At 38.7% G+C, this 16,943-nt stretch overlaps 1 protein-coding gene across 1 annotated transcript in view; it reads left to right on the top strand.

The window, feature by feature from the left end:
• The first annotated feature begins 241 nt into the window (after positions 1–241).
• Ae2 (anion exchange protein Ae2) overlaps positions 242–16,943 on the top strand; it is a 130,972-nt gene continuing 114,270 nt past the window's right edge. The window contains exon 1 of the mRNA XM_074101310.1: positions 242–322. The gene's annotated coding sequence lies outside the window, so the exon portion shown is untranslated. The remainder of the gene's footprint in view (positions 323–16,943) is intronic.

A 16,943-nucleotide genomic window follows, 5' to 3' on the forward strand; every position in this document is an offset into this window, starting at 1 on the left:
AGTAATAACATTAGTAGGTTTTTAAAGCATATACATGGCCACATAGCAATCCGCGTGTCCCATACACACCTGTCCACACAAACATCGCACAATACATATGTTAAATACTGTACTTACAATTGTTTTGACGAATTAACAGCACCAGCACCCATGGCGTGCTCTTTTAGTGTATTGCTCGACGCGGTACCGAGGCGTCGTTGATTTGCCTGTTGATACTGTCCTTTGAAGGATTCACGATTGTTTGTTTTGTATATTGTTTTTAATAGTGCAGTTTGGCGGATGTGGCCGAGACGGCGCGAGGCGGCTTCGGTTAATTTTAAAGGTAACTCACAAGGGTCTTTAGCAATTTCCCTGAATGGCTGGAATGAGGGCTATCGTTTTTTGTCTCACTAGATGGCGCGCTGTTGCGTGAGGTTTTTAAGTATGGCTTTCAGTGTCTGTTATTATGGGCGTGAAAACAAAGTTTAGATTAAAATCATATTTAATACACCTTAAAACCGTACCATAAAATATCGAGCATGTCACAGTGTTTCATAGTCCCCGTTTTGTTCGGGAAAAAGGGAGGACAAAGGTTTCCGAAAGACAAAACTGTCTCAAAACACAGACATTCATTGCCCCGGAACGCATAATTGCCATAATTAATTTCAGATATTGTAAAATATTCACAAAACTATTCTAATTATAAACGAACCCGCGTAGCTCACCCAAAAACTATGAGATTTGACATTTCGGAGACCTCACGCTACACTAGCGCCTCTAGTGGCGAATTCATACGCGATAGCCCTCATTGGTTTGATGCTGGTATCAGATGGGTATATTTAGGGGTCCTGGTGGTCGCCTTTGAGAGCGTCTGCCAAGCACTGCAAAATGCTGACATATTTTGCTTTTCTGTATCTACCAGTAAATTCCTAGCTTATGCCATGACTATTATTTCAGTATCAGATGGGTTAAATGACACCCCTTTTTTCGCACCGGAAGTGACTATTTTTTTGGTACTTTCGGCAAGTTCCACCGCGGCAGACTATCAAATTCGGACTCAGCATCAGTTTTATGGGAAACTATTGTGCGTTTCATTGCGTTATCAAGTAGTTACGAAAGTTTGCAGTCCGCTCTCCGTCTTATAGTACAAGCTTTGCTTAGTTTGGGACCAAGATATTTATTTTATATAGAGATAATCATATCATTTTCTGACAGCCCAAGCCCAGGCAGCCTAAAGTAGAATGTCATATCATAAACGAAGATATAACTGAACATGTGTATGATTGAAAGACATGTGACATTATACACGAGACCAAACTGTGCAAACAGTAAGTTTAATTATAAACCAATCATATCAATTTACTGCGGCACGGCTCCATGAAATACCTAATGGCTAATTAGCCAAGGGTGTTTAAACAAGCGTGTGTCACAGCGGAAAAGTGTTTTTCGTTTATTTTTGCGTGTACCTGTAATAAGTAACAAACATCGATATTAGTTATCGATAGAATATATATATAGTCCTCCACATCGGTTTCGATGACGGCGACCCTGACTAAATATATCCATTGTATAAAACTTTGCAAAAACAAATTATAATAACAAAGAAAAACACTTATTTTCTATCGTCCGCTCTAATATGGCTCGCTAGACCAAACTTAGTCTTGAAAACTCTATCGCAGGGTGCACAATAGAGTTGGCCTTGTGAATTGTATGTATAAGTATAGGAGGGCTTGGGTCTGTCTTTTAAAATTTGGCGTTTGAGATCGAGTGCTGTCAAGCGGTTCTCTTCAAAAGTGCCAATCGATCTGAAGATGGTAGAACGCCACGAAGACCTGTTCGAAGCAAGCCCCCCCCCCCCCCAACCTGTAGGATCAATTCAATTGTAGGATTGAAAATAGGGGCCATGGTAAAATGATAATAAGTTATAATAGAGACCCGCCAAGAGCAGCAGTGTTTGCAGGTGGTAGGACCTTGTGCAAGGGCCGCCCGGATTGCTACCACCATCTTGCTCGCTAATCCTGCCGTGAAGCGCAGTGCTTGCACTGTTGTGTTTCGGCGCGGAGAGTAAGACAGCCGGTTAAATTACTGGCACTTGAGGCATCCCATCTTAGGCCTTTAGGTTGGCAACGTGCAGATGTTTATGGGCGGTGGTGCTCTCTCACCATCAGGAGACCCATTTGCTCGTTTGCCATCCAGTCGAATAAAAAAAAAAGGACCGAGTTGGATTCGCGCATCGAAGTTTCCAGATAAGGGCATAAAATATACGCGGTGATTTTTTTATTTTTAATACTTAACGCTTAAGTTTTGCATCAAAATTTTAATAGTGATTTAAGTTGAAAAAAAAACCCTTTTTTTTTCATTTTCTTGAAAAAAAAACATGACACCCACGTTTTTTCTAAATCAGATTTTTTCCTGATAAGATTTCTTTTAAAAAGACAAATTAGTAACTGAATGCAAACTCTGATTGTTTGTTTGAGAGTAATTTTTATAGGCACCCGTCTGGACAGAAATTTCTCTATTGTGGTGTCTGTCCCCTCACGCTATACAAGGTAAGAAAGGCAGGGCAGGCACCTATTTCAACAACGGGATATACCTACCTAATATCGAGTAGTGTTGCCGATCGATGGTGTTTCGATAGACTATCGATAGTTTGAGCAAAAGCGATAGTAATCGATAGTATCGATATCTCTTTTCGTGCAATACTATCGATTGTATTGAACAGAAAAATTAAGAAATACTATCGATACTACGGATAGTGTCGGGGGGGACGGGGTTAGTTTCGTCGGGTAGTCGCGCGAGCAGAGCGGTGGCGCGTAGCGTGTTGCGGCAGCCGCCGAGTCGCGTGCTCCTGAGAAGAAGGGCTACGAAATAGCCCGAAACATGTCGAGCTAAACTCGGTTTGAGACGTGAGTTATCCGTTACAATATCATTCGTTATGTATTTATGCAGAATAATCCAGGTGATCTGTTACAATATTGATAAAGTGTCCAAGTGCATCATCATGAGAATAAACTCAGACAATTTCTGTCTTATTATGTCCACAATGATTCAGTGAAGTGCGCGACGTAGGGGAACTAAGCAATACAGTAAAATGACACATGTTTACAAAAGAACCGGCCAAGAGTGAACGGGACTCGCGCACCAGGAGTTCCGTACACATTTTTAGGTCAAAATACCACTAGGACTTATCACGCTATACACACGAGTTATATTTACCTTGACGTTTTGACCACATAACAGTGGCCACTGTAATGTGGTGTAATGTGGTTTCAAGTTTCTATGACAAATGGAAGTGCAGTCGAACAAACTGATTCATGTATTTCCTTGACAAAAGTATGGGATGTCAACATGATATTAATAGCACAAAGGTTCCACCCTGGTGCATGAATCAGTTAGTTCGACAGTACCATAGGTTTTTCGGTTACGGCAATTTGTATGAAAATAACTTTTTCACTTCTCATGCTCGTAAGTAGCTGGATCTAGGCGACATAAAATGACTTGTTATGCTCTAGTGCATAAAGTAAAATCTTCGTCTAAGCTAATAAAAAGGCTATGTGTAAAGAGCCACAAACAAGGAAGTTTCGATATATTTTTTAAATATTTATTTAAACAAAATTGATCAATAAAACTAAAAATTTATAATTATAACAGTAATGCGTGGACAATAAAAGGTACATAGTAAGTGAACAATTGTTTCCACTGTTGCTATTTAATTTCCTCGCCATCGAAGCGAAAAGCAGGGTGTAAAACTCGAGCATTAAACCCATTTTCCCCTCGACGTGTCTATCCGCCCTCGACGGACCGGCTCGGGTGGCTATATGAACGTCTCGGGTAAAATGGCTCGTTTTATGTTCTTAGTTGTACAATCTACTATTTTAATGAGTATCTTTTGATCGTCACTCTATTTGTTTATTCTCTAAGACAATGAGCCAGTGAAATAAGCCGGTGATAAGTTTCTGACAAAATATTGGTTGAAGTTTTTACATGTTTGTCATACAATCTCGGGCTTATCCTAATAAAAACTGAATGTCTGTGTGTCACCACTGCAAACTGTGTCGGTTCATTTTACTAGCTGATGGATGACGCAAAGAAAAAAACATTTTGAGAGTTCCGTATCGAAGGTTCCCTAAACCTTTTTAACCCCCTGTGCAATAAGAGGGGTGTTGGTTGTTGTATATTTGACGCCAATTTCTGTCTGTGGCGTCGTAGCTCGACAAACGAATGGCCATTTCCATGTGTTTTTGTGTGAAAGTGATTTTCTTTGTTGTTTTTTAACCCTCGACCCAAAAAGAGAGGTGTTATAAGTTTGACCGCTATGTGTGTCTGTCTGTGGCACCGCAACTTTTAAACGGGTGTACCGATTTGAATACGGATTTTTTTATTTGAAATCAGGTTTTTAAGCGATGGTTCTTAGAAATGTTTCATCAAACGTTTGGGAGATAAGTATTAAACTTTGAAGTGACAAAGTCGCGGGTTTTCCAACTTTATGTTATTCTAATCGCGGATTTGTATTGACGCGTATCTTATCAACTTAGAATTTGAGCTCTTGCCAAGGGCGCTAGTTTCTTCCGCCATTTTTATCTATTTCTAATGATATAATGAGATAAACGAGCAAACTACGTTTTCACACAACAAAGGTAATTTGAACCAAAGAACTAAAAGAATTTCTTTGCTCACCCGCGACCATATGATAGCTAAAGAAGTTTATGCAAAATATGCGTGTTCATGCAGTTCATCCACCTCCACACTGTATGAACACACACAAACCCGTCTATCTCCATCACCACACTACACCGACGCGTTTTGATTTTGAAGTCAACCAGAGCTCATCTTCAGAGCAACACAACCGTACACCATACTACAAGATGTTAGTCTAGATGTTAGTCTAGATGTTAGTCTAGATGTTAGTCTAGATGTTAGTCTAGATGTTAGTCTAGATGTTAGTCTAGATGTTAGTCTAGATGTTAGTCTAGATGTTAGTCTAGATGTTAGTCTAGATGTTAGTCTAGATGTTAGTCTAGATGTTAGTCTAGATGTTAGTCTAGATGTTAGTCTAGATGTTAGACTAGATGTTAGACTAGATGTTAGTCTAACATCTGGTACCTAGTATGGTGTACGGTATGGACACCTTTACTATAAAGTGCAAAATTCGGACTTCGTATCTTGCCATCTCGCTCATCCTTATGTTATTTAATACAACAGTGAGAGGGACGGTACGATGCGAACTTCGATTTTCAAATTTCATAGTAGCCCCCCCAGGTCTGCTGACCGTTGAAGCGGTGAAAAATCAAACTTCTAAGTCAACGCAATCGAAAGATTTACCCCCTTATTCATAAACGACAATCAAACCTATTTTAGTTAAAATGCCGCTAAAATTCGTTTTTCCTTATCTGTCACTTCGACATTTGTATTTGTTAGAAAGGGACAAAGCATTTCTTAGTTAACATAGGCTTGTTAAGTTTTATGAATAAGGGGGTTAGTCATTAAAAAGTGTGTCCATTCCATACAAATTGCTGTGCAGTAACCGAGGAATAACGAGTATATAGTCTATTTCAATGGAATCAGACAATCTTGTAAACAAATGCGGTCAACTGACATTGACACCGACTTGTCTATGCCCAGTGATGTGAATGTTGCCCTACGAACTTGTCAAGGTATAGATGTGTTATTGTTGCATGTGGCAAGATGATGCAAGCTCCTTACGAGCTCTAGCGAGCCATATTAGAGCGGACGCTAGAAAATAAGTGTTTTTCTTTGTTATTATAATTTGTTTTTGCAAAGTTTTATACAATGGATATATTTGGTCAGGGTCGCCGTCGTCGAAACCGATGTGGAGGACTGTATATATATATATATATATATATATATATATATATATATATATATATATATATTCTATCGATAACTAATATCGATGTTTGTTACTTATTACATGCAAAAATTAACGAAAAACACTTTTCCGCTCTGACACACGCTTGTTTAAACACCCTTGGCTAATTAGCCATTAGGTATTTCATGGAGCCGTACCGCAGTACATTGATATGATTGGTTTATAATTAAATTTACTGTTTGCACAGTTTGGTCTCGTGTATAATGTCACATGTCTTTCAATCATACACATGTTCAGTTATATTTTCTTTTATGATATGACATTCTACTTTAGGCAGTTGTCTCACCGCCGGCGAGGAAACGATTGGCTATCGACTATTTTCTCGCTCAAGAAGCGAACAAAAGATATAAGATCCTGTGTGAGTAAAAGAGACACATATATTAATAGTTGATCGCTGGCTGTTCACACTGTCGGCGAGAACTCGCTCTTAAATCTTTTGTCGCAGCGACAAGAGCTATAAAACTCGCTGAGCTATAGATACTCGCTCAGCGATGTCAGCTTGGCGGCCGCCCCGCTCGAGCGAGTCGAGTGGAGCGAGTAATCGCCCGTCGCACTCGAACACTCGCCTACACCCAGCGACAAAACTAAACTCGCTTCTCGCTGCTCACCCACTCGTTTCTTGTTACTCGCTCTACTCGCTTCTCGCTCATCGTCGGCGGTGGGACAAGTGCCTCAGGCTGCCTGGGCTTGGGCTGTCAGAAAATGATATGATATCTCTATATAAAATAAATATCTTGGTCCCAAACTAAGCAAAGTTTGTACTATGGATACTAGGCAACGGATAAACATACTTATGTAAATAATAGTACATTACTGCAGAGGCCATGAAGTAAGGGATTGATGGACGAGGTTGGGGTAGTGCTTTTCTCAAACAATGTGAGAAAATATTTCATCCATCCATCCATAGTCATAGTTTGGCGAAATTAGTGATGTAACTAAAATTATGTACCTTTTTTTTTGAGAATAAATAAAAAAAAACCATCCATCCATCCATCGCATCGCATCGCATGGCATCGCAGTATCGCAAATGCTTACAGAGTAGTGGTGGTTGGCTGTTCGTAATTTCTTCCTTTGTCAGTTTAATGTTAGTAAGCAAAATTAAAAAGTTAGAGCAGCGGACAATAATGGATTTTCATACATACTTCATGGCCTAGGCCAAGAAGTTATGTAGGGAGGTGGTAGGGAGCCATAAATGAGAAACTTCATGTCTCCATGTCGTGACATTAACGCATACATTTTCGAGCATGTTTGAGAAAATACATATTAAACATCCAAGACCCGAAAAAAAAGATTCGTATTATTCCACACCTGCAAAGTAGTAGTGTAGTGGTACTGATGGGGCCAAAACGAATCTCTTTCTTTCAGCCAACGCATCTTCCTCACACAGCAACCTCACAGCTACGCATATCCATACCACACCTTCCTGAAACGGCTTACATAGCTTAGAAGGTGATAATCTCGTTCAATGGCCCCCCGTTACATAGATACAGGTACCATCAGCCAAATAAGTGGTCTACCAATTTTTAAACAAGCTCCTATCAAATGGATATGTCGCTAAAGTCGAACTTTCAAGTTGACAGACACGTCTGTTGGCAATACTGTTTTATAGGGGCTCCTGAGCCATATTTTCACTGCAATTTGTGGCAGGCAACTATTGGTGTCCCTCTCTTACTCACATGTTAGACAGTGACACCAATAGTTGCCGGCCACATATTGCTGTGAAAATATGGCACGTCTAGGAGCCCCTTATAACATGCAAACGATTATGAGCTTTAGGGTGGTAGACCACATATTTGGCTGATGGTACATACCAAGCTAATATAACCTAACCAACGAAAAGACGGAAAACTCCCGACTTTGTCACTTCAAAGTTTCATATCTCAAAAAAGGCTGAACCGATTTTGATAAAACATGTCTAAGAACCATCGCTAGAAAACCTGCTTTCAATTAAAAAACCGCACAGACAGACAGACACACACACACAGACACACGTAGCGGTTAAACTTAGAACACCCCTCTTTTTGCGTTGGGGATTAAAAAGAGTGTTAATATTGACATCATTCTCAGAATAACCTAAAACCCAGAAGATTGTTTATACTTTTTGCGCGCATATAATCTCGTTTTTCCTTGCAGCAAAACAAGTTGGTTGTTAGTGCAAACACTTAGTTTGTGTTTCTTTGAAATTTTTTATTCAAATATTTGAACAAACATTTGTCCAGCCGATAGTACCTAATAATGTTTGTGCTTCAATTCCTCGCTCCATCTAGTGGGTGAACTTCTTTACAATTCTAACCCTGGGGAGCGTTCAGGTCAGGTCAGCTAAATACACACCGCTGCTATTTACTGCTGCTGCAGCCTATATACTGCTGGGCACAGGCCTCCTCTCAGACCGAGAGGGCTTGAGCCGTAATACTCACGCGGCGCGGGCCCAGTCTGGATTGGGAACTTCACACACACCCCTGAATTGCTTCGCAGGTTCGTGCAGGTTTCTTCACGTTGTTTTAAAGCTCGTGGTAAATTTAAACTATGATTTCGCACGTGAATTTGGAAGACTCAGAGGTGCGAGCCGGGGTTTGAACCCACGATCCTCTGCTTGAGAGGCGATAGGTCAAACCACTAGGCCACCACGGCTTGCAGCTTTAAATATATTATTATCGTAAGGTACCGAACCTACGCCCCTGCGAGTTCCAGTCTTACTTATCCATCTATACCGTGTTATTTTTGATTTCCGTTAATTTTAAATGTTACAAGCTACATATCCAAATGAAGTTAATTTCTCTAAGGCCTCACTCTTACTGTTTAAAATATATCAACAGTTGAGATACTTAATTATTAACAGTAAAACAGCGCAAAGGTCCTTAATTTATGACGTTTTTTTCAAAGGCCACAACTAATCCGTTTTTAATTCACACGTATTTTTAGCAAAATGAAGGTAGCATGTGGATTTTTTGATGTCTCTCTTATGTGACACGTCATTGCCACTTGTCAAGTTGGTTTATTTTACAATTTAACTATTAACAACGTCTGTGTAGCTGTGTATTATAATAGAAATGCATGAAAGAAATATTTGTATTTTCGAAAAAAGTTAATGACGAAGTTTAATGGAAACGAAAAAAAAACTTGGTGGGTTTTCGAAAACACAAACTGAAATATAGATGCACAGAAAAACCAGAAAAATAAGACCAGCGCTGGGAATCGAACCCAGGTCCCCGTGTGCTGCACGGAATGCCGAGGACCTGGGTGCGATTCCCAGCGCTGGACTAATTTTTCTGGTTTTTCTGTGCATCTATATTTCAGTTTGTGTTTTCGATATAGGTTTTACGGGATGACCGTAAAAGTAACATAAAAAAAATTTGGAATTGAAATAAAAAATACGAAAATATTCCAAAAACCCAATCTTAATTTGGTGTATTTTTAATCGAAAACCAAATGTACCCGTAATAAGAGTGTCATGCTGTGTATGACGCGACTCATTATTGGACAATGTACCAAAAAAAAACCGCCTAAATTCTCCGGTACACTCCGCGGCGATAATTGGACGGTAATCGCTATTAAATAGAAACCAAATACAGGCGGTTGCAATAATAATTGTGCTAAGAGACGCGTGCGTAAACAAGAATGTCACGCACTGTACGAGGTGAGGGGGCTATTTTTAGATGATGGATAATATTTCTATTGCTTTTGAAATCAAAATGACTTACCGGACAGTCAACAAAGTATATATATACGTATGCGTTTAATACATAGTACCTGGGCGACCGAGCTTTGCTCGGGCTAAAACTCGATCATAAGCGATTTCCCAGAGATAAGTCCAAGCTAGATCGATTTGTCATCCCCGAAAACCCCCAGATTATGATTATATATTATACTAGCGTTTACCCGCGGCTTCGCACGCGTAAATCATTAGAAATTCCGGGATTTTATTAAATTCTCGTGGGAATTCTCTAAAATTACATCGTGGTTTTCGTTGACGTTAAATTAAAACACCCATGTCAAATTTCATGACTCTAAACCTAGCGGTTGTTACTTCGAGATTTTATCCCTATCCCGTGGGAATATCGGGATAAGAAGTAGCTTATGTGTTATTCCAGACGTTCAGCCACCTACATACCAAATTTCATGAATCTAAGCCCAGCGGTTGTTATTTAGAAATTGTATCCCTATCCCGTGGGAATAACGAGATAAAATGTATCCTATGTTTAAATCCAAGTTATAAACTAACTTTTTGCCAAATTTCATCCAAATCCGTCAAGCCGTTTCAGCGTGAAGAAGTAACAAACATACTCACTCACTCGCAAACTTTTACATTTATAATATTAGTAGGATATATAAAGTTTAACCCCCTTATTCATAAAACTTAACAAGCCTATGTTAACTAACAAATGCTTTGTCTCTTTCTAACAAATACAAATGTCGAAGTGACAGATAAGGACAAACGAATTTTAGCGGCATTTTAACTAAAATAGGTTTGATTGTCGTTTATGAATAAGGGGGTAAAGGTATTGATACATTTCACTGCTGTTGGGAATAGGCCTCCTGAATGAGAGGGCTTATTAAGGCGTAGCTTCCACGCGGGCCCAATGCGGATTGGGAACTACACTATTGAATAGCTTCGCAGGTTTGAACAGGTAAACGTTCCAGCGCAGCTCTTGGTTGTATTTGGGGTTGTGGGTTTGAACCCACGATCATCTGTTTGAGAGGCCATAGGTAGGCCATAGGCCATAGGCATTTTAGAGATATTACTGTTTAAAATATCAGAGTATTGTTAATTTTCAACATCACAAGTCTCTATGTTTAAAATGTCGATGGCTTGATAATCGACGCCTGCCAAAATGTCGTTTGTGCGGAAACTTTATTATATTTACTTTGGTGTTGTCGTCGAATCACGAATAAATTTCGTCCGGTCTTATCCATGGCTAAGTTTAGCACGCTATGTACCATCAGCCAAATAAGTGGTCTATCAATTTTCAAACAAGTCCCTATCAAATAAATGTCGCTAAAGTCGAACTTTCTAGTTGACAGACACGTCTATTGGCATTATTGTTTTGTGACATGCAAACGATTATCAACTTTAGGGTGGTATACCACATATTTGGCTGATGGTACAGTATGTCATGTTGGCATCTCATACTTTTGTCAAGGTAATCGTAAAGTAATCCATACTAATATTATAAACGCGAAAGTGTGTGTGTTTGTATGTTTGTCCGTCAAATAGAGATAGTTTATGGGCCAGAGAGTGACATAGGCTACTTTTTGTCTCGGAAAAATTCACAGTTCCCGAGAGAACATTGCGCGATAACCGAATTCCACGGGCAAAAGCTAGTTGATTATTAAAGGTTCCACCCTGGGACAAGATTCAATTTGTTCAACTGTACAGTCGAGTTCATAAACTTGTTAACAATAAAGTCGTGTTCAGATATTTTTGATCAAATTTTTGCTAACAAGTTTATGAACGCGACTGTACTGTATAATGATTTACTAAATAACAGAGTTCTATTATGAAACTAGAGTTTACCCGCGGCTTCGCACGCGTAAACTATTCGATCTGGTAGTTACAATTGAAATTCCGGGATTTTACAAAATTCCCGTGGGAAATCCCAAAATGTATATCGTAATCTTTATTGAGGTGTTGTGTTAAGAACAACTATCCCGTGGGAATATTGGAATAAAAGTAGCCTGTGTTATTTCAGACATCCAGCTATCTACATACCAAATTTAATGACTCTAAGCCCAGCGTAATCTAGCGCGCGGCAATGAATGGCTAAAGAGCTTTACAGACTGCAATGCAGGATAATGAATAGATTTCTTTTTCCCTGAATGGCAACACTGACATAGATAATAGATCGCTCGTTTTTGGCTCGAAATTCGAACTTGTGATTTTATTTTGCTTAATATACAAAATATACACACCCAATATCATTCTCAAGTTTTTCGCGATTCCCAAGGTCAAACAATCGAATTGCTTTGAAATTCCAGAGAAATAATGCGTTTGGGAGAAACGTGTCAAAATGGTGTTGTAGAGCGCCATCCTGCTCTGTCTCGTTTTTTTGTCCCGTTCTGGCGGTTCACTTTTATATTACAGATTGTTCTTCATGACACTTCGGGTGGCGCCGCCGTATTCCGATTTAGATCCGACTTTTCTTGATGGGATGACATTATACTCAAATACTACATCTGTAAGATGTTTTTTGTTACCTACATTTTTAATCCTAACTATATTTGGTGAATTTAATATACACTTGTACTTAGTTCCAAACAACCCGGTAGGATCCAAACAAACTACGAGTACATAATGCCAACAACCCCCCCCCCCCCCGAACCTACTTAGAAAGGTGCAGTACCTAATTAGTTCCTTCGTCAGCCATTTTAATTAAACTACTGCAATTTTAACCAACTCATCCTATACCGTAGCTTTTTTAACGTACAGTCAGCAGCTCTGCTGAAGTGAATAAACGGTACGGTGTTCAAAATGATCTACACGCGATTCTACTGCCAAGGTAATAAGAGGGTGTTATAATTTTGAGCACCACAACCGCTCATATACTTATGCTATTGACTGTACAGTCAGCAGCAAAAGTATAGTCGGCATTAAAAGTAGGGGATCACTTTTTTTACTCTGTTGCATTGACACATTGACAATCTTGCATGGCGTTTAGTACGTGGCTGTAAAACGACAAAGTACGAAAGTGTACAGCTACTTTTGATGCTGGCTATACCTCGACCTGTATAGGATCATCTTGTTGTTTGTCTGTCAAGACTCTTATTATGCTCAGTATCGTGTGGAGCTATCAAGCTAAAATTACTATCAAATATTTAGGTCTGCTACTCCTGAATTAGTAAAAAAAATCAAACTTCTTAGTTAAGGGACTATCCGAGGTTTTCATCGATTTTTGACAAGTTTTGAATCGTATCTCCTACTTTTGCACTACAGATAGAATTATTAGTCGAACGGCTATTTGGTTTTTCAATCTTTTATCTCCATTTTTGTCACCGGATTTTGAAAAAAATTAATACTTAATTTTGTATGATTTTTTTAAACATTGTCTAAAAAAACACTTATTTCGTATCTCTATTGACGTGAAAGATCTAACATATACGAAATCAAATATGTAGATTTGTAGAGATGTATTCTTTGACGTCTCTAAAAACGTGTCTAGGGTTTTCATTTGAAACTAATTAACACAAAATTTATGGCCAGAAAACCAGTTTTTTGGCCTAAAATTGTTCAGCGTTGATGCCAAATATCTCGAAGACAATGAACTTTGAAGTAAATATGGGATACTATATTGCTTAAAGCCGTTATTGTTAGTATAATGAGCTACAGAAAACATTAGAAAATTAAGGAATTCAGATCGAAGGCCAATGGCGCATGGGATGCCCTTAACTCAATCATTCAATCAATTCATCGACATCTATGAATCAATTGGTTTTCGGCAGTTGTAATTTTGGCCGTAATCCTGTGGTCGTTGTTCTATGTATGTCTAGTACCATTCACAGGCATTCTAGAATCTAGTTTAAGTCAGGCAATACGAATCTGAGGTGGTCTAGTTCACCTTAACTTATTATATAGGGATTATCACATGTTTATAGCACACAGTTTGAAATCAGTACACCAGTCCATTATCCTACTAATATTATAATGTGGAAGGTTAGCATTGACATTTACGAGTATGTACCTTACGGCACTAGACTGGCTGTTAAAGGTATTATATAGATAGATAAAGAGTTTACAAAAAATTCGACGATTAATTCACGACAATCCCCAGAGTTTTAATTCTACTGCTGATTTTAACGGTTTACACGTGCGAAGCAGCGGGTAACTCAAATCATTTATTTTGTAAATAGGCCGCAATGGGCACTTTTATACGTAATTTTTTTAAACTACCAGCGCTTTCTGAAATGCCATCATTGATAAGAAGAATGCGCCGCAAGAAACTTGGCAGTGAGCCATTTTTTATAATAAATAATTACAAATATAATACTTAAAAACTACAGAAGGTATAAAATTAAAGAAATACTTACATAATAATACAGTGATGTCTTGTATGGGGTCTCTTAGTTACAAAACTAAAACTAAACATGTTATTTATAACATGTTAACTATATCTACGTTCAATGGAAGTGTAGAATGCTTCCACCGACATAAGTGAAAAAAAGGAAAAAATAAACACTAAACTAGTAAATAAATAAAAATAAAGAGTATATGTATCGTAAATGATATTATAACGGATAACTCACGTCTTAAACCGAGTTTAGCTCGACATGTTTCGGGCTATTTCGCACACTACGCGCGAGCGGAGAGCGGTGGCGCGTAGTGTGCGTGGTGCGGCAGCCGCCGAGTCGCGTGCTCCTGAGAGGAAGGGCTACGAAATAGCCCGAAACGTGTCGAGCTAAACTCGGTTTAAGACGTGAGTTATCCGTTATAATATCATTTAATATGAGTGAGTTTCATGTTCAAAATTATATGTGGGAGTGGCAGTCGAAAACAAACGAGTTAATCTTGTAAAATCTGTATTAAACTTAGAAAGCAATTCAATACGTGGACAGCGTAGCTCTGACTTCTCACGACTGACTTTTCTTCTTTTTTAAATTAAAACAACCAATGTTGCAAATAAATCATTTAAATAAAACCTCCTTTCCCACATATATGTATCGTAGCTATTTTAATACAAGCTTAGGTTGCTGTCAGTGATCCTGTGTGCTAGAGCGCCTTGACGCTGCTTCTCGTGCTGCTACTGCCATTATGTCACCGTTACGAGTGCGGCTGGTTCACATTCTCCGTGCAAAGTTGTGTGATCGACCAAGAAATTCCTTTAACACCCTATTTTAGGGTTCCGTGCTCTACATAGTTTCCACTTGAGCTGTGTTTCTATTGGTAAAACACGTTTTCTCGTAACAAACATTTTTGCTGTAAACGCAGGCTTAAAGTGAGAACGGTTTTAAGGTCTCTACACATACCGTATCATACCATGACAGTAACAGGAACGTGTCAGGTCAGACGGAATGTCAAACGCATGCGCATACGGTGCCGGTGGGTTACAAAACGTGCTAGTGGTCAGAGATCTGATGATTGGACCCTAAGGAAAACGAGAGAACTCTACAAATATTAAATAAATAAATAATAATAAATATCATGGGACACTTGACACCAATTGACCTAGTCCCAAACTAAGCAAAGCTTGTACTATGGATACTAGGCAACGGATAAACATACTTATATAAATAAATACATATTAAACATCCCGACCCGAGAACAAACATTCGTGTTATTCACACAAATATCTGCCCCGGCCGGGAATCGAACCCGGGACCTCAAGCTTCGTAGTCAGGTTCTCTAACCACTTGGCCATCCGGTCGTCTATTGTAGGGATACCTATGGTAATTTGGGTATATTTTGTAGTGACTCGCGGATTTTTACTATTAATATCAATATCTAAGGCGTATTATAAAATTAATGATGATCTCTGTGATGATCAGGGGTCGGACAAAAAGTGCCGATGACGTCAAACCACTTGCGACGAGTATAGGATGATTTCAAATAGTATTTTTGATTTTCATAAACAATTATCACTTATCATTTATCAACCTCTTTATTAAACGATATGAAATTTATTTTATTCACTGAATTCCGTTGATTTCTTAAAGATTATTTTGTTACTTCATTAATGCTACTTTGTTAGTACATGTCACACGGAAGTTTAAATAAAAACATCATCTTGTGTGCAAGATTACGTCATTTTTACGTCATCCGCACTTTATGTCCGACCCCTGGTGATGATGAACCTACTGTGTTAAAAATGAAGTTGTGTTCGTGATACTCGTGATGTATAGATATCATTGATTAAAATTGTAAATCTGTTTAAAAATATATACATACTTATCTCGTTCAGTTTCTTGCCGGATTCTTGTCAACAGAGTTTTTTTCCGAACCGGTGGTAGATTTTTTTTTACATTCATAAGCCATACATATTCATACATTTTTATGTTCTGGCCTAAATTGAATAAAGATAATTTGACTTTGACTTTAACTTTTATTTACTAGGCTAATGTAAAAACTTTTTTCACTACATCCAAACACACCTGCGAAGAAATTCAACGGTGTATGAAATGTGTGTATCTAACTGATTAATGTATTATCTCAGTTATCTGTCATGATTAATATTATAGGTAGAAATGAGAATTCATTATATTACCCAACTCACCGGGTCCATGACACCCTAAAGTTGATAATCTTTTATTTTTTTTTATTTTTTTTTATTTGACTGGATGGCAAACGAGCAAGTGGGTCTCCTGATGGTAAGAGATCACCACCGCCCATAGACACCTGCAATACCAGGGGGATTGCAGATGCGTTGCCAACCTAGAGGCCTAAGATGGGATACCTTAAGTGCCAGTAATTTCACCGGCTGTCTTACTCTCCACACCGAAACACAACAGTGCAAGCACTGCTGCTTCACGGCAGGATTAGCGAGCAAGATGGTGGTAGCAATCCGGGCGGACCTTGCACAAGGTCCTACCACCTGCAAAATCGTTTGCATGTCACAAACATCCATACTGTCTTTGTATGTTTGTCCGTCTTTCACGTCGAAACGGAGCGACGGATCGACGTGATTTTTGACATAGACATAATTTATGGGCCCGAAAGTGACATAGAACTACAACACTCTCATTCTCAGCCCAACAGTGGAACCGACATAGGCCGAGTGAGATGAATGGATCTCACGTGCTCGCTGCGTGCGCATGATTACTAATTACAGTTTAATGCAAGCAAACCATAACCTAGGAGAAAAAATTGCGGCCCGCGAACATGTGAGTCATAGGCCATTGTTTAAACCTTAATAAGGTAGAGGCGATTTAGCGACCGCATGCATTGATTTGGAAATTTAACTTTATTGTTTTAGCAATAAGTTACAATTTCCATTGTAATTATTGAAAATACTACTGGCTTTATAAATATCCTCTGCCAGGTGACTATTTCTCAAAAAGTTGACCATTTTTTAATTTTTCAGTTGTCCACTTATATAAAAAAAATCCTCACGCTATTTCACTACAAAAAAATTAAAAAAAAAATATC

This window comes from Choristoneura fumiferana, chromosome Z, assembly GCF_025370935.1.
Source record: "Choristoneura fumiferana chromosome Z, NRCan_CFum_1, whole genome shotgun sequence".
In the NCBI taxonomy this organism is placed as follows: domain Eukaryota; kingdom Metazoa; phylum Arthropoda; class Insecta; order Lepidoptera; family Tortricidae; genus Choristoneura; species Choristoneura fumiferana.